This window comes from Podarcis gaigeae (genome assembly GCF_964106915.1).
Source record: "Podarcis gaigeae genome assembly, chromosome: 2".
NCBI lineage: Eukaryota > Metazoa > Chordata > Lepidosauria > Squamata > Lacertidae > Podarcis > Podarcis gaigeae.
This window is the reverse complement of record NC_139679.1, coordinates 6704785-6719325: the sequence shown is the minus strand read 5'-3', so window position 1 is coordinate 6719325 and position 14541 is coordinate 6704785. Positions and strand designations below refer to the sequence as shown.

Genomic DNA, 14541 nt, shown 5'->3' with positions numbered 1-14541 from the left:
TAAAAAGGACAAAGGTTTGAGCAATCCCAAATCCCATATGTTTCAATCTGCCTGGATACAGCAGGAATGCAGGAAGAACTCCCTTATTTAAGAGAATGAAAAAGCCACGATACATTATAGGATGGGAAGGAGATTTGCTTCAGTTTGCATTCAAAGATTAATCTACCTAATCTGCATTTTTTGAAACTGTATGTGAACAGAAGCACAACCTTCCTTGGACATTTGAACTTCTCTGAATTTTGCTGTGCAGTTTACCAGCCAAATGATGGACACAAAAAATGCATACACCATAGGAAAGTGTGCATAAATGCAAAAGTTAGTAAAACCAGCATACAAAAGCACATTTTGTTGGGGCAATAACTTGCCAAAATAGGCATATCAGTCAAAACTGCATGCGAAAAAAATGTATTAGGATTATGACAAAAAATTCAAACTGATGCAGAAATGTGGGAAACAGCACTTATGACTGGAAACTGAGAGAAACTAAAATAGAGAGATTTGCCCATCCCTAATGTTAGAGAGAGAGAAAGGTAGAACAATGGGATACTTGACTCATCACAAGTCAGGGAGCATTACAGATGGTATATGAACTGTTGAAAATTCTATTCACATTGAATCACAATGCACTTATTCAGGTAAGTGTTACAGTTCATTCACTGCGATAAGCCCAGAAAGCTGTCGAATTGGAGCTTTAGTCCTCCGATTGACAGACCTGACAAGTGGTGACAGAGCAGCAGTAGTGCTCACCTGCACCTCCCAGTGAAAACCACTCCAACATGTCATCAACCATCCACAGCGCATGCAGGCAATGGCATGACACCCTGACAAGCCTTGGATGGTAGGCTCGTCCTTGCTTATAGACAGCCCATACCCTGATCTAAAACAGCTACTGCCCCAAATCAGGTCACCCAGCAGAGGCACAAAGACCACACCTAGGTGCCCAAAAGTGATGGCACTGGAAAGGCTAGCTTATTCATTGTAGCCGCAGAAATGCACAGGGAATAAAGGTGGTAGTCTTTGAGGTGCTATAAGATTTTTGGTTGTTTGGGACAAGGAGCGTCCCTGGTTCACTGCGAGGAATCAGACCTTGCCAGCCATTTTCTCCCATCCAGCCTGAGAAAAGGGAAAGGCACTTCAGGTGGGAGCAATTTGGAGTGGAGACAGTGAAGAAAGAGGCAGTTATTAAACCGCTTCTTAAAAAACCATCTTTAGATGCGGCCACGATGGCCAACTATCGCCCAGTCTCAAATCTTCCATTCTTGGGCAAGGTGATTGAGCGAGTGTTTGCTGAACAACTCCAGGCATGCCTGGAAGAAGCGGACCATTTGGATCCCTTCCAGTCGGGATTCAGGCCTCATCATGGGACTGAAACTGCCTTGGTCGCACTGGTTGATGATCTCCGGCGGGCTAGGGACAAAGGTGAGAGCTGTTTCCTAGTTGTGCTGGATCTCTCAGCGGCTTTTGACACCATCGACCATAACATCCTTCTGGACCGTCTTGAGGGGCTGGGAGCTGGGGGCACTGTCGTACAGTGGTTCCGCTCCTTCCTCCTGGGCCGTGTTCAGAAAGTGGGGGGGGGGTTGAGTGTTCAGACCCCTGGGCTCTCACTTGTGGGGTGCCTCAGGGTTCTGTCCTCTCCCCCATGCTTTTCAACATCTACATGAAGCCGCTGGGAGAGATCATCAGAGGATTTGGGCTGGGTGTTCATCAGTATGCGGATGATACCCAGCTCTACCTCTCTTTCAAATCAGAACCAGTGAAGGCGGTGAAGGTCCTGTGTGAGTGCCTGGAGGCGGTTGGAGGTTGGATGGTGGCAAACAGATTGAGGTTGAATCCTGACAAGACAGAAGTACTGTTTTGGGGGGACAGGAGGCGGGCAGGTGTGGAGGATTCCCTGGTTCTGAATGGGGTAACTGTGCCCCTGAAGGACCAGGTGTGCAGCCTGGGAGTCATTTTGGACTCACAGCTGTCCATGGAGGCACAGGTCAAATCTGTGTCCAGGGCAGCTGTTTATCAGCTCCGTCTGGTAGGCAGGCTGAGACCCTATCTGCTTGCGGACTGCCTCGCCAGAGTGGTGCATGCTCGGGTTATCTCCCGCTTGGACTACTGCAATGCGCTCTATGTGGGGCTGCCTTTGAAGGTGACCTGGGAACTACAACTAATCCAGAACGCGGCAGCTAGACTGGTGACTGGGAGCGGCTGCAGAGACCACATAACACCGGTCTTGAAAGACCTACATTGGCTCCCAGTACGTTTCTGAGCACAATTCAAAGTGTTCGTGCTGACCTTTAAAGCCCTAAACGGCCTCGGTCCAGTATATCTGAAGGAGCGTCTCCACCCCCATCGTTCTACCCAGACACTGAGGTCCAGCACCAAGGGCCTTCTGGTGGTTCCCTCGCTGCAAGAAGCCAAGTTACAGGGAACCAGGCAGAGGGCCTTCTCGGTAGTGGCGCCTTCCCTGTGGAACGCCCTTCCACCAGATGTCAAAGACAACAACAACTACCAGACTTTCAGAAGACATCTGAAGGCAGCCCTGTTTAGGGAAGCTTTTAATGTTTGATGTATTATAGTATTTTGGTGTTTTTTTGGAAGCCGCCCAGAGTGGCTGGGGAAGCCCAGCCAGATGGGCGGGGTATAAATAATAAATTATTATTATTATTATTATTATTATTATTATTATTATTATTAAGGTGCAATTTTCTTGCCCCCTGCTTCTCCATTTAAAATTGCTTCCCACATGCTTTCTTTCTCTCTAACACACACACTTGGAATCCTCCCACCCAGGGTAGACTGGAGAGCTGTCTGAGGCTACAAGCAGAGGCTTGTATTCAACCTTAGTCCTACTCAGAGCAGACCCATTGAATTTAATGGGCATGACTAACTTCAGTGGGACTGCTCAGTCTATCATGAGTTGGTTTACTGGTGTTTAAATATCTAATTTGGCCCTGAGTGGCTAACAGGGGTGCTGCTGGCAATATTAAGGATCTCTGACTCTTCGTGTGTGTGTGTGTGTGTGTGTGTGTGTGTGTGTAAACCGCAGTGCCAATGAGACCTCAACTACCTGCCATTTCTTGAGCGGCTGCATATTTCTGCAGAAAGGAGAGGAAGAAGAGAGAGAAAAGGCTAATTGCTTGTTTCCATTTTAATTTATACTTTAATTACCCCTTGTCAAGCTTGTCCTTGACCTTCCCAACCAGCGTCTCACAAAAAAAACATACATATGCAGGCACAAACACAAACTTTCCCAAGATCTGTGCTTTGCTGCTAATTCAGCAACGGAAGGATATCCTATGCAGTGCTAGGGCTCATCCATACTTCCACTGGTCCCATGCATAGAAAGCAAGGGCACGAGTGGTTTCTCCCTTGCCCCACTCTTTTCCAAGAGAAAATTCACTCTTTAGCTTTAAATCAGAACAAATGGAAAACTGCAGAAAACCTGACTGCTGTTTGCTCTGATTGAGCATTAAAGAATGGCTTTCCCCGGGGCAAAGCAGTGGGATAAGGGGCAATGTGGATGAGCCCCAAGTTTTTTCATTCAAAGTGCAACACACAACAGAGTGTCTTGTGCCCTTGGGAAGATGGTTTTTCTGGGTGCTTTTTACATCGTGCAGCCAAAATCCAAAGGAGTTCAATGCTCCTGAAATCCATGGGAGGAATTCAATAAGGTGGAAGTTCCTTCCTTCCAAATCTCTTCAGACCTCTATAACTCACATGATCCCTAGCTAGCAGGACCAGTGGTCAGGGATTATGGGAATTGTAGTCTCAAAACATCTGGAGGGCCGAGGTTGAGGAAGCCTGTTTTAAACCATCACTTTCTCATCTCAGTCCCCCCCCCCTTTGCTCCCCTACCCCAACCTGACTTTGTGCAAATCCAGGTCTGTGATACGGCACTACAAATACTCCAATGGGGACTGTACGATGGTAGGCTAGTGCAAGCATAATATAGAAAGATGTGTTGCATTTATAACCCACTCTTCCTCTGAATCCCTCAGAGAAAATGCTTCTCCATTTTATTCTCTCAGCAACCCTGTGGAAAGAAGGGAGAGCAGCTCAGGGTAGCCCAGGGAACTTCTCAGAGTTCTGGTTAAGCTATGATTCAGATCTTGTCCAAGTCCAACTCTCCATACACCACATCTTGTTGAACCTCAGAGAAGCTCATTTGAGCAGGTGTATTGCTAAAACAAAGATGGCCCAGATGTTGTGGACTCCAACTCCTATCATTAGTGATGGCTCATTCAGTGGAGCATGAGACTCTTAATCTCAGGGTTATGGGTTTGAGCTCCACATAGAACAAAAGGTTCAAAAGCATTGCAAAAGCATTCGACTAGAAGACCATTGTAATCCCTTCCAACTTTTCAGTTCTATGAATTTATCATTCTATTTTCCAGGATGACTGGAGGTACTGGGAGTTCTAATCCAGCAACGTCAAGAGGCACCACGTTTGTTACTCATGCAAATGCTTAACATTTATTTAGGACTTGTTTTTTGCATCTCCTTATCGATTCAGACATATTGAGCCAAATTCAACTAAATGTTTGCACAAGTGGGAGCCCAAGCAACAAGCCCCACTAGTACAACGGGGTTTTCCCTCCTCCTCCCATCATGCCCCTGCCCACCAAATCAGCTCTGGGCCATCTAAAGAACCCATCACATTAATGGAGCCATCTCCTTAACGCTAATTTGGGTCCCACCCATTACCCCAAGGATGATTACAACAACCCTGCAAAGGCTACATTTATCTTTCTTAAATGTATGTCACTTTTCTACATACTGGTGACAGCCCTGCTGAAGATCAGAAGCAGGGCTGATGATGGACAGATGAGTGAGTAGCCCCAGGCTACTTTGGAGAATCCTTGACAGCTGTAAAATTTGATCTAGGGCCGATGGTTTCACCGTGTAGCAGTGGTGGGGAACTTTTATCAACACTGGGGCCACATTCGCTCATGGGCAATATTTCAGGGGCCGCATGCTAGAGGTGGGCAGGAATCTATTGGAAACACTGAAATGTCTAAAACTAAAGCCTGCATTATGTATACAGCTTGCAAAGTATTTATTTTAAAAAACAAGTGCACAGCTTTTTATATTCATTTATGGATTTTAAAGCAGCATACACAATAAGAAATGACCACAACAGTAAGGGCCCCTTCAGGCGTCCTATTTATTGCACATTCATGATGATTTGTATTCATGATGTAATTTGGACAGCCGTACATACCAGACTTTTAGAAGACATCTGAAGGCTGCCCTGTTTAGGGAAGCTTTTAATGCTTGATGGATTACTGTACAGTGGTACCTCAGGTTACATACGCTTCAGGTTACATATGCTTCAGGTTACAGACTCCGCTAACCCAGAAATAGTGCTTCAGGTTAAGAACTTTGCTTCAGGATAAGAACAGAAATCAGGCTCTGGTGGTGCGGCAGCAGCAGGAGGCCCCATTAGCTAAAGTGGTGCTTCAGGTTAAGAACAGTTTCAGGTTAAGAACGGACCTCCGGAACGAATTAAGTACTTAACCCGAGGTACCACTGTATTTTAATACAGTGGTACCTCAGGTTCCATATGCTTCAGGTTACAGACTCCGCTAACCCAGAAATAGTGCTTCAGGTTAAGAACTTTGCTTCAGGATAAGAACAGAAATTGGCTCCGGTGGCAGTGGCAGCAGCAGGAGGCCCCATTAGCTAAAGTGGTGCTTCAGGTTAAGAACAGTTTCAGGTTAAGAATGGACCTCCGGAACAAATTAAGTACTTAACCTGAGGTAGCACTGTATTTTGTTGGAAGCCACCCAGAGTGTCTGGGGTATAAATAAATTATTATTATTATTATTATTATTACATGATCCCACTTTTAATACCTCTTGCCCTCAGAGGTTTTGGGGCAGTCATACTGCTTCATTTCTAATCAGTGTATGTCCCATAACTTCCTGCTGAAATCCTGTAACTTTTTGTAGCGCAATGTTTGGTGTGTTTTTTCCCTCCCTGCTTTTGTTGCACTATAGATAACAATAATGTGGTACCACTGAGGAATCATCGCAGAACAAACTAAAGCAGAGTAAATCCACCAGTGCGCTATTATTGTGTCAAGAACATATTGCAGAATGCACCTGCAACAAAACACAGGGATGGAGGAGTTCTGATTCCCCCCAAAAGGAAGGTGTACATCAAAGGTGTACATCAAAGAATACATCCTTTGCAAGCAACACACCCAAACCTTCCTCTTCTACCGTTGGAAAGGCAAGGACTGCTCTACTTGGCTGTCAGCTATGCCATTTTGAGATTGAAGGGCGGAGATGCCATTGATCTCTCTCCTTGCACAACCTACCATGTGAAAATAAAATAGAATCAGCTCGTTAGATCCTGGTTGGTCAACTGAAGACATAACTGCTGGGAGTTCCCAAGGGAGTCGACACAGGAATATACTGCCATTTGTAATGGTCTGCCATATAATTTTATAGGCTGTTGCCCAATAATTTTAATTGTTAGGCACGGCACTCTCCGCCGCATAACTGTGCTAGATGCAGTTTGCATCAGTGCAATGGCAAGAGATAGGGAAAGATCCACTGGAAGGATAGTATCTTGCGGGACATCTTAGGAGACAAATTTGAATAGGATTAAAATACACTTACTCAGCAGATCTCAAACCAGTTTCCTGATTTTCTTCATAAAGTCACTGAGTAACATTGGGCATAAAAGAAAATGTTGAAACCCAAGGGGCTGAGGTGCAAAACATTTCCTTGGGAGTTTCTCACACTCCAGACTTTGCTCAGGACTGCAAAAGAGGAAGTGTAAGAAGTCATAACCTGGGGATGAAATAAGATTCTACGCTGCATGGTGTTCCACCATCTCTTACTCTTTGGAGTAAAAGCCAACCTATCTTTAGCAAAACACTGGGGCTACGATTAAAGCAGCTAGGACTGTATCTGTTTAATGGATTTATGATTTGCTTCTTGAGACCAGACTCCACAAAGCAGATTGCAACATGCTTAAAGATCCGAATCCAAATGCAATATAAACACCTTTGAAAAAGCGTGTTCTCCTTCATGGAGAGCACGTGTTGGGGTGGGGGCCGCCAGGACACTCCAAAGTTGGAGGGCGGGCTAATTGATCATTGGCCACTGATGCGATTGGGGCTTCCTTGTTGTTGGGAAGAAGTTAATGTTGCCATTTATTGATTGACAGCCAGAAATGCTAAAACTCCTTGCACGAGGCTGGGGCTTCCTCTTTTCGCCCGTGCAGCGGATTGCCCGTCCCTCCCTCCCTAGAATAGGGTTGTTCGCTTTGACCTTGCTATGCCTGTCATGGGGTCGTCTGCTTTGGAGCGGGGGCCTGGTAGGAATTTTGTCCATCTGGCTGATTGGCTGGGGCCATTTGGTTTTTGCCTACTGCGTAGCAAATTGTCACAACTTGTAAGGTTCGCGGTTAGGCATTGGTTTATGGTTTGGTTGGTTGAGGGGCATGGATTGGCTGTGCCTGCCCCTCTAATGCTGCTGCTGCAAGGGATTCCGTTAAAGGAATTGGGAGCAAACTATTGCATGTCCACTCTGTCAAGGGGGCTCGGGCTATAGCAATGAGCTCCTGGTTGCATTTGGGGTGAGGGCAGGTTCCCTGCTCCGCGTTAACCCCCAAGTGTATTCCCCCATTCTGACTTTCGCATCGTGCGGAATGTCAGTCTGTCCCCCATGGTGGGGGCGTATAGTCGCAACCAATGCCTACGCAACCACTCACAAATTTGTATTTTAATAAAGTTGTGGCCAAAATTATGCCAAAAATCTTAAACAAAAATTTCTGTGTGATGTGTGAGTTATTGGGGTGGACCTGGGGACCTCGACACGCAAGATGCATGTCATAATAATACTAAAACCTAAAAACCCACAGAGATAAACCACAAAACTCACAGAGACCCTCATGCAGGGGTGCAGAACCCCGAGACCAAGGGACCAAATGTAACCCTCTAGTCCTATCTCTCTGGCCCTCAGAACTCTCCCTCAGCCACCTTCCCAACAGCCCTGCTCCATTCCCCCTACACAGTGCGCTTTTGTAAAGCTGGAATTTGCCAAGCAACAACTGTGAAAATGCCTCTCGCTCGCCTGCAGAGAGGACGGAGAGGTGTTTGTGTTTGTGTAGAAACTGCTAACTTTTGTGTGGCTGGAATCAATATTTAACCTTTATAAATTCTCTGCGTCAAAGACACCTAAGTTAATTATGATATCTACCGGTAAGTCATTATTGTGAGCATCGCAGAATACAGCGGAGCTCCATTCCTAAATTGCTCAATGCAAAAAAAAAAAAAAGGCTTCTAATTAGTGTAAAAACCTGTTACAACAAACATTCAACAGCCGTAATTAAAATGCATGATAAAACAATCCAACTAAAACAACACAGCCATTACTGAATAGTGGCAAGAGCTGCAACCGTTGCTCTGCTCACTTTTGTCTCTGGTCACTGCCCACCATGTGGCCATCAGGATTAAAAAGGGTTCCCAGCAGCACTGCTCTAGTGGAACAGCCCCAAATTATATTGACCAGGAAAGGGTGCAGACCCATTTAAAGGGCCTAAGTGACTGTGCTTGCTTGAGCTCAGGAGGAATTGAGGTCCATTCTTGCAGAGCTATCACTGAGAATATGAGCACATAATGTGGTGATTTCTCAAAGGCACACTCTGGTGTAGCAGAAGCCCAGTGAAACAAAGACTGTGAACATAAATCATTCTTGTTTCTTCAATGTTTGCCCAACAGTAGCAAGGCAACAGCCAAGATGCTATTGTCCCTTTTTTCATGTTTACAGTGAAGAATACAGCTAATACAGATGATAATTGTACAGGCCCTGGCTAATTTATACCACCCACACATACCAACATGAATGTTACAGTGGGACATCAAAAGTGCACAAGTTAATTATGATATCTAAACCATTCTTATGCACTGGTTTGAGCATCACAGAGTAAAAATTGGAGCTCCAATGGTGTAGTGGTCAGAACAGTCCTCAAGTTCAACACCACCACCCACACTTCATGATTCCTTGTATACTTTAGTTTCTTTTCACTTCCCTTTGCTTAGAGTGAATTCATGAGCTTGGGTTCCACTGGCTGATGGGCTGTAGTGTTTAGTGGAAGCCTGCCATGGTCAGCATGGCGAGGGGGGTGCACTGGCCTGACCTCCCACCATCAGAGTTGCTGTGTCTTCCTGGGAAGGAGAGGGGCAGGAGCAGCAAATTTCCTCAGCCTGTGAAATGGCAGCACACCAACCTCCACACCACCTCACCCTCCCAGTAAAGCACAGCGATGCTGGTAACAGGAGGTCAGGTAAACAACACTGCCTATCCACAGCAACCACTGCCAATGGAATGCCAGGTGCACAGGTGGCATGAAAGATGGGGAAGACATAATGCTGGTGGGGCCATAATGTGCCAGCAGAGTGACTAACACGGGGGGCAATGTGACCAGGACAGCAGAGGAGCACACGGACACTGTCTCCCAGTGTATCCATTTGATCTGTGCCCCCCATCAACAGTGCAACTTTACACCAGCCTGACACATCAGCAACTACTAATTACAATAGGAGGAGTGGGATTTTTAAAAAATGATGATGAGGATGAGAGACGAATAAGGATGTGGGCCACTAAGGCATGCTGAGCTGCTACCTGACAGGGCTGGGACTATCTCTGGAATTACGCCAATGGGACACAGCACACATGGCTTCCACTACCCTGAGGAAACCGCTTAATCCTGATTTGATTTGATTCGATTCTTTGGTAGATTTACAAAAAGAAAAGCACACACTAATAAATAAATTGTAGAAGGGGGCAAGATTATATGTGGGTGCATGAAGCATTTTTAAAAAATAAAATAAAGATTCCTTGTGCTCCCCGCCAATCCCCTTTTCTTCCCACCCTGGCTGACCCTGCCTTCTGCCTGCCCCTCAGAACCAGTATGTCACACAAGGCTGGGCCTGATCCAAAACACCCACCCACCCCACTCACACATGAAAACAAAGACCACCACAGCCAACCACAAATGAACAGCCGCACCCTAGGCCAACCCCAACCTCTCTCACCACCAAAGGAACACAAGTGACAGCAGATAACCAGCACAAGCAACGCTGACACCAAACCCTACGTATAGTAAGTAAAATACAAACATCACCACCTGACCCCACCCCTACCCATCTTTCCCCCCCATCTCTTTCCCCCTTTCCTTCCTAATGTCTCAACAAGTGAAACTGATTTGTAAAAATGTTACACGGGGGGGGGGGGGATACGAGAGAGAGACATTGCACACACTTTTGTAAATCAAGAAGATCTTTAATAATAATAAACACACACACAAGGCGGCTGCAGCCTCTCTTCCTCACCTGTTGGGATTTCATTCCTCCCATTGCTGATGTGTGATTGTTTTCATCATATGTCTGTGTTGACATTCCACACTGTTGGAATCATGAGAACGGAAGTTCAGTGAGACTTTTCTGTTGTGTTATGCTTTTGCTGTTCTCTCTCGGACGAGACGGAGAGAGGAACCATGATTTCTTTGTTCCGTAACACTCGATTTTGAACATAATAAATCAGCATAGAATTATACACCTCAGGTCCAGCTTCTGCTTTGAACTCTGCTATGTTTGTGTGTGCCTATATCTTTGGATATATGTCACAGCAGTGACTCGGGACAGAAGAGTGAAGAATCATCCCAAGGGGCACTTCGGAGGGAAAGATGCTTTTCCCTGGCATTTTCCTAACATCACCCACTCTCTAGCAGTCGCTACAAGCTGCTCAAGAGAGGAGGCTGGCAGACCCTGGAGAGGCAGCCGTCACTGCCACTACCACCGCTAAGGACAGGCGCTGGCTCGTCCTCCTCCCTGAGCTTGGTGGGGAAAACAAGGACATTCTGGTATCAAATCAGAAGCCTGGATGACTGTCCCTGCAAATAGGGACACTTGGACGATATGTCTTCGCTATAAGATATAAGCCAATAAGTCCACACAAACATCCTTAAGCATCTTCCACAATTTAGCCAATTTCACGCACACCTGTCTCCCAGATCCCTGAGCAAAGCATGCCATCCCTGCCTGCCCACGTTTCAGCCTGGCCCTGAATGTTAGGCTAGGATCAGCAAGACTTGGACTTAAATTCTCACAAAGTCACATGAAGGTGACTTTGAGCTAGTCATCACCAGCCAGGATCTCACGGCAGCGTTTGTTACAGGGATAAGAGGAGGCTGGCGTGATCCATTTACATTGCCCAGAGCCATTTGGAGGTGGAAGGAAAAGCGTAGAGTAATAAATACCATTTCAGAATTCTTCACCAGGGTAACCTTGAAACCCCCTCCAAAGAAAGTGCCTATTTGCCTAAAGCTGCTCATTATGCATAGTGTAGCAAAGCATGGCATGAATAAAAATACAGTGGTACCTCGGGTTACATACGCTTCAGATTACATTCGCTTCAGGTTACAGACTCCACTAACCCAGAAATATTACCTCGGGTTAAGAACTTTGCTTCAGGATGAGAACAGAAATTGTGCTCTGGCAGCACGGCAGCAGTGGGAGGCCCCATTAGCTAAAGTAGTGCTTCAGGTTAAGAACAGTTTCAGGTTAAGAACAGACCTCCGGAACGAATTAAGTACTTAACCCGAGGTACCACTGTATGGACATTTACATATTATTTGCACATGCTGCATAGAAAAATGGAAAAGAAAGAGCTAATTTTAAAAGTCTGAGTTATATCTGTTCCTTAAAACTTGAAATCTATCAATCTATCTTCCCATTGTGAGTGGGAAAACCCTTTTTGTGATTAAAATTTGGTGAGGCATACAGAATTGCCCCAGTGGCCAGGCTCTGGGCACAAATTAGCTTTTCCTGCCTGAATTAACACCCACGTAATTTGTTGGAGGATAGTCCAAGGATCCTGGATCTCCTCCACTTCCTCTCCCCCTTTGATTAGACATTTGCTTACAAGGTGACCGAAACCACTTGCCTCATTGAGACCTCAGTCGCCCACTCTCTTAATTTGCTTTCTAGTTGGGGCACAGATTCTGTTGATCTGTGGTTGCTGAATATTGTGTATGGATGGTACTGACTGGCGACAGGGGACAGCTAAGTACAGACAGATAGACAGATAGATGGAGTGAGGAAGCAGGTAGAATCATAGAGTTGGAAGGGACCCCCCACGGCCATCTAGTGCAACCCTCTGCAATGCAGCAATCACAGCTAAAGCATCCCTGACATGCATATGGGTGGTGTTTGTGGTTGGGTGTGTGAATGAGGGAGAGAAGGGGAGAGTTCTGTTAAACACTGGGCAATACTTTATTATGTAGGTAAGCAACAGACATTGCCAACTAATTGTGAATAGCACAAAAGGCTCAATGCATGTATAGAATACCCAGGAAAATCTTGTTGGCACTCCATAGCTCAGAAGCGAAGGTTGCTGGAGTACAATTTCCTGGTAAAGGATGGTGGGAGTTGTAGTTGTGTGACAACTGGATGGCACCCACATTGGCTAATTCTGGCACAGGGCAAGCCCTGACTGGAAGAACCAGACTTGAGTTTTGCCCCTCAAAATTTGTGTCATACAGTTTTATGTAAATATATGTCAGGGCCCCAGGGCCTGTACTCCAAGAACCTAGCAACACCCCCTGGCTGCTTCCTTTCTTCAAATAAATGCAATTGGCTCACTAAATAATGTCAACTTTCCAGATTCCATGTTTCCCACTCTGTGACCCAGACGACCAAAAATAAATAAATGCCAGCTTGAACCTGTTCATTCAGGCAAAGTTCATTCATTCCTCCTGCGAGTTTCCTCTATGTTTGCATAGTTATTGTTTTTATTGATCTCTTTCTTTTTTGCACCACGCCTGCGAAATTTAATAATTATTTATACACTCCCTGAAACCCTTAGCAATGGAATACTTCATTGTCTTCTTCAATACAATTATCGTGTCATCAAACTGTGGAGGTAGGAAATGTAATTACTTCCATTTAGAGATTGCAGGTTAATCCCTCTGTGACTTACCAAGGGAGGCACTGGAAGTCTGCAAGAGAGCAAACCGAAACCTGCTTGCTAGAAGATATTTGCTCCGACACCTGTAGTTACAGTATTGCAACATACCCAAGTCTCAGGCTCCATAAGCCCATACAGTTGAAAGGGAGCCAGGAGACTCAGTGGGTATTGCTGTCTTGAAAAATCTCAAGACAATGGTTCAGCATCTCTCCTCCTTCGGTGACACTACAGTGCTTGGACATCTTTGTTTAAAAGAGGTCTATCTTGGTTTTCCACTATACTAGCCCTCAAAGAGGCTTACAGCTCCAATTAAATATAAAATGACAAGAAAAATAAATAAGATCAATTTTTAAAAAAACCAAGCAATGCAAATAAACAGAAGTAACTAATACTGATAAAAAGCCAAGTTGCTGGGACTAACCTATTGAAACGCTAAGGCTACAATCCTATACACATGTATCTGGGAGAGTATTCCCATTAAAGTCAGCAAGGCTTACTGCAGCAGGTTGACATGTATAAGATTCTGCGGTAGGGTAAATGGCCTTAGGACCTCGCGACCCTAAAGCCCCCTTTCATTTCCCCCATATTAACCTCCTTGCTCTCTTAGATCACCGACTCAGACCTTGCTCTCCATTCCTATGGATTCAATGGCTTCACAAGTAGGTGAATGCAAAACAAAGCCTTCTTCACATTTACGCACAGGCAGGGCAGGGCAGTGCTTCCCATTCTGCCTCAAGCAGCAAAATGGGGCACACCGCCCTTTCACCCAAGCTCTGGAATTTCCTCATTAGCAGCTTTCCATCAGATGGGTAACCTACCTGCTTAGGATGAATGCTTTGAGTTCCTGCACAGATTAATTGAGGGGTTGTTGCTTTTTCACTTGCTCTCCTAAACAGTATCACTGGAGGACATCTACAACTTGAGGGTTTTTTGGCTGCCTTTGATCTTTTCTTGTATTCTCCTCAAGATGGTGCTTTTCTTCATTCATCCCCCACCAGATGGAGTGGAGTGACCAGTCCAATGTACTCGGAACTTTTGGACATGTTCTGTATATTCATTTTTTAGTCTGTTGCAGCATAAACAAAATGGGTGTATATGTTTCATTGTTCAAGGTGTTATAAGACTGTTGTTTCCCCCATACAACTACTTCCTTTTCTCCCTGCTGTTTGCACCTTTGCTCTGAAAGTAGAATCACCTATAGATAAGCTCAGTCACATGCCATGTGTATTTCCAAGATGCCAGCTTCAACTATAAACATTCTTGCATCCATCAGTAAAGGCTTTCATCAAATCAAGGTTTTCAGAGACTGAGATCTTAACGGGATCTCAGGCTTGGGAGGGCGGGAAGGTTAGAGACCTGCAGCCCAACCCAAGAAAATCCACCTGGAGGATGCAGTATTGTCTAATTTCTCAGGCAAAATGAGTACATCTTGGGTAACAAGTACATCAGCATCTTAGGCTGATGCTTATGATGGCAGATCTTTCTTGCTAAGGGCTCTGATATGTGTGTCATGCGATGAATATTTCACCAGGGTGTAGTGCTTCTAAACCTATGGCCCAATCTA

General features: G+C 45.4%; 1 protein-coding gene and 1 long non-coding RNA gene across 2 annotated transcripts in view; both read right to left on the bottom strand.

The window, feature by feature from the left end:
• LOC310840203 (retinol dehydrogenase 7-like) overlaps positions 1 to 14541 on the bottom strand; it is a 486845-nt gene that overhangs the window by 248645 nt on the left and 223659 nt on the right. The gene's annotated exons all lie outside the window — the stretch shown is intronic.
• Positions 6187 to 10477, bottom strand: LOC310838334. The gene is made up of 3 exons (XR_014560936.1): positions 10343 to 10477; positions 6621 to 6763; positions 6187 to 6312 (listed from the first exon to the last, which is right to left on the bottom strand). It is a non-coding gene; the product is annotated as an uncharacterized lncRNA (long non-coding RNA).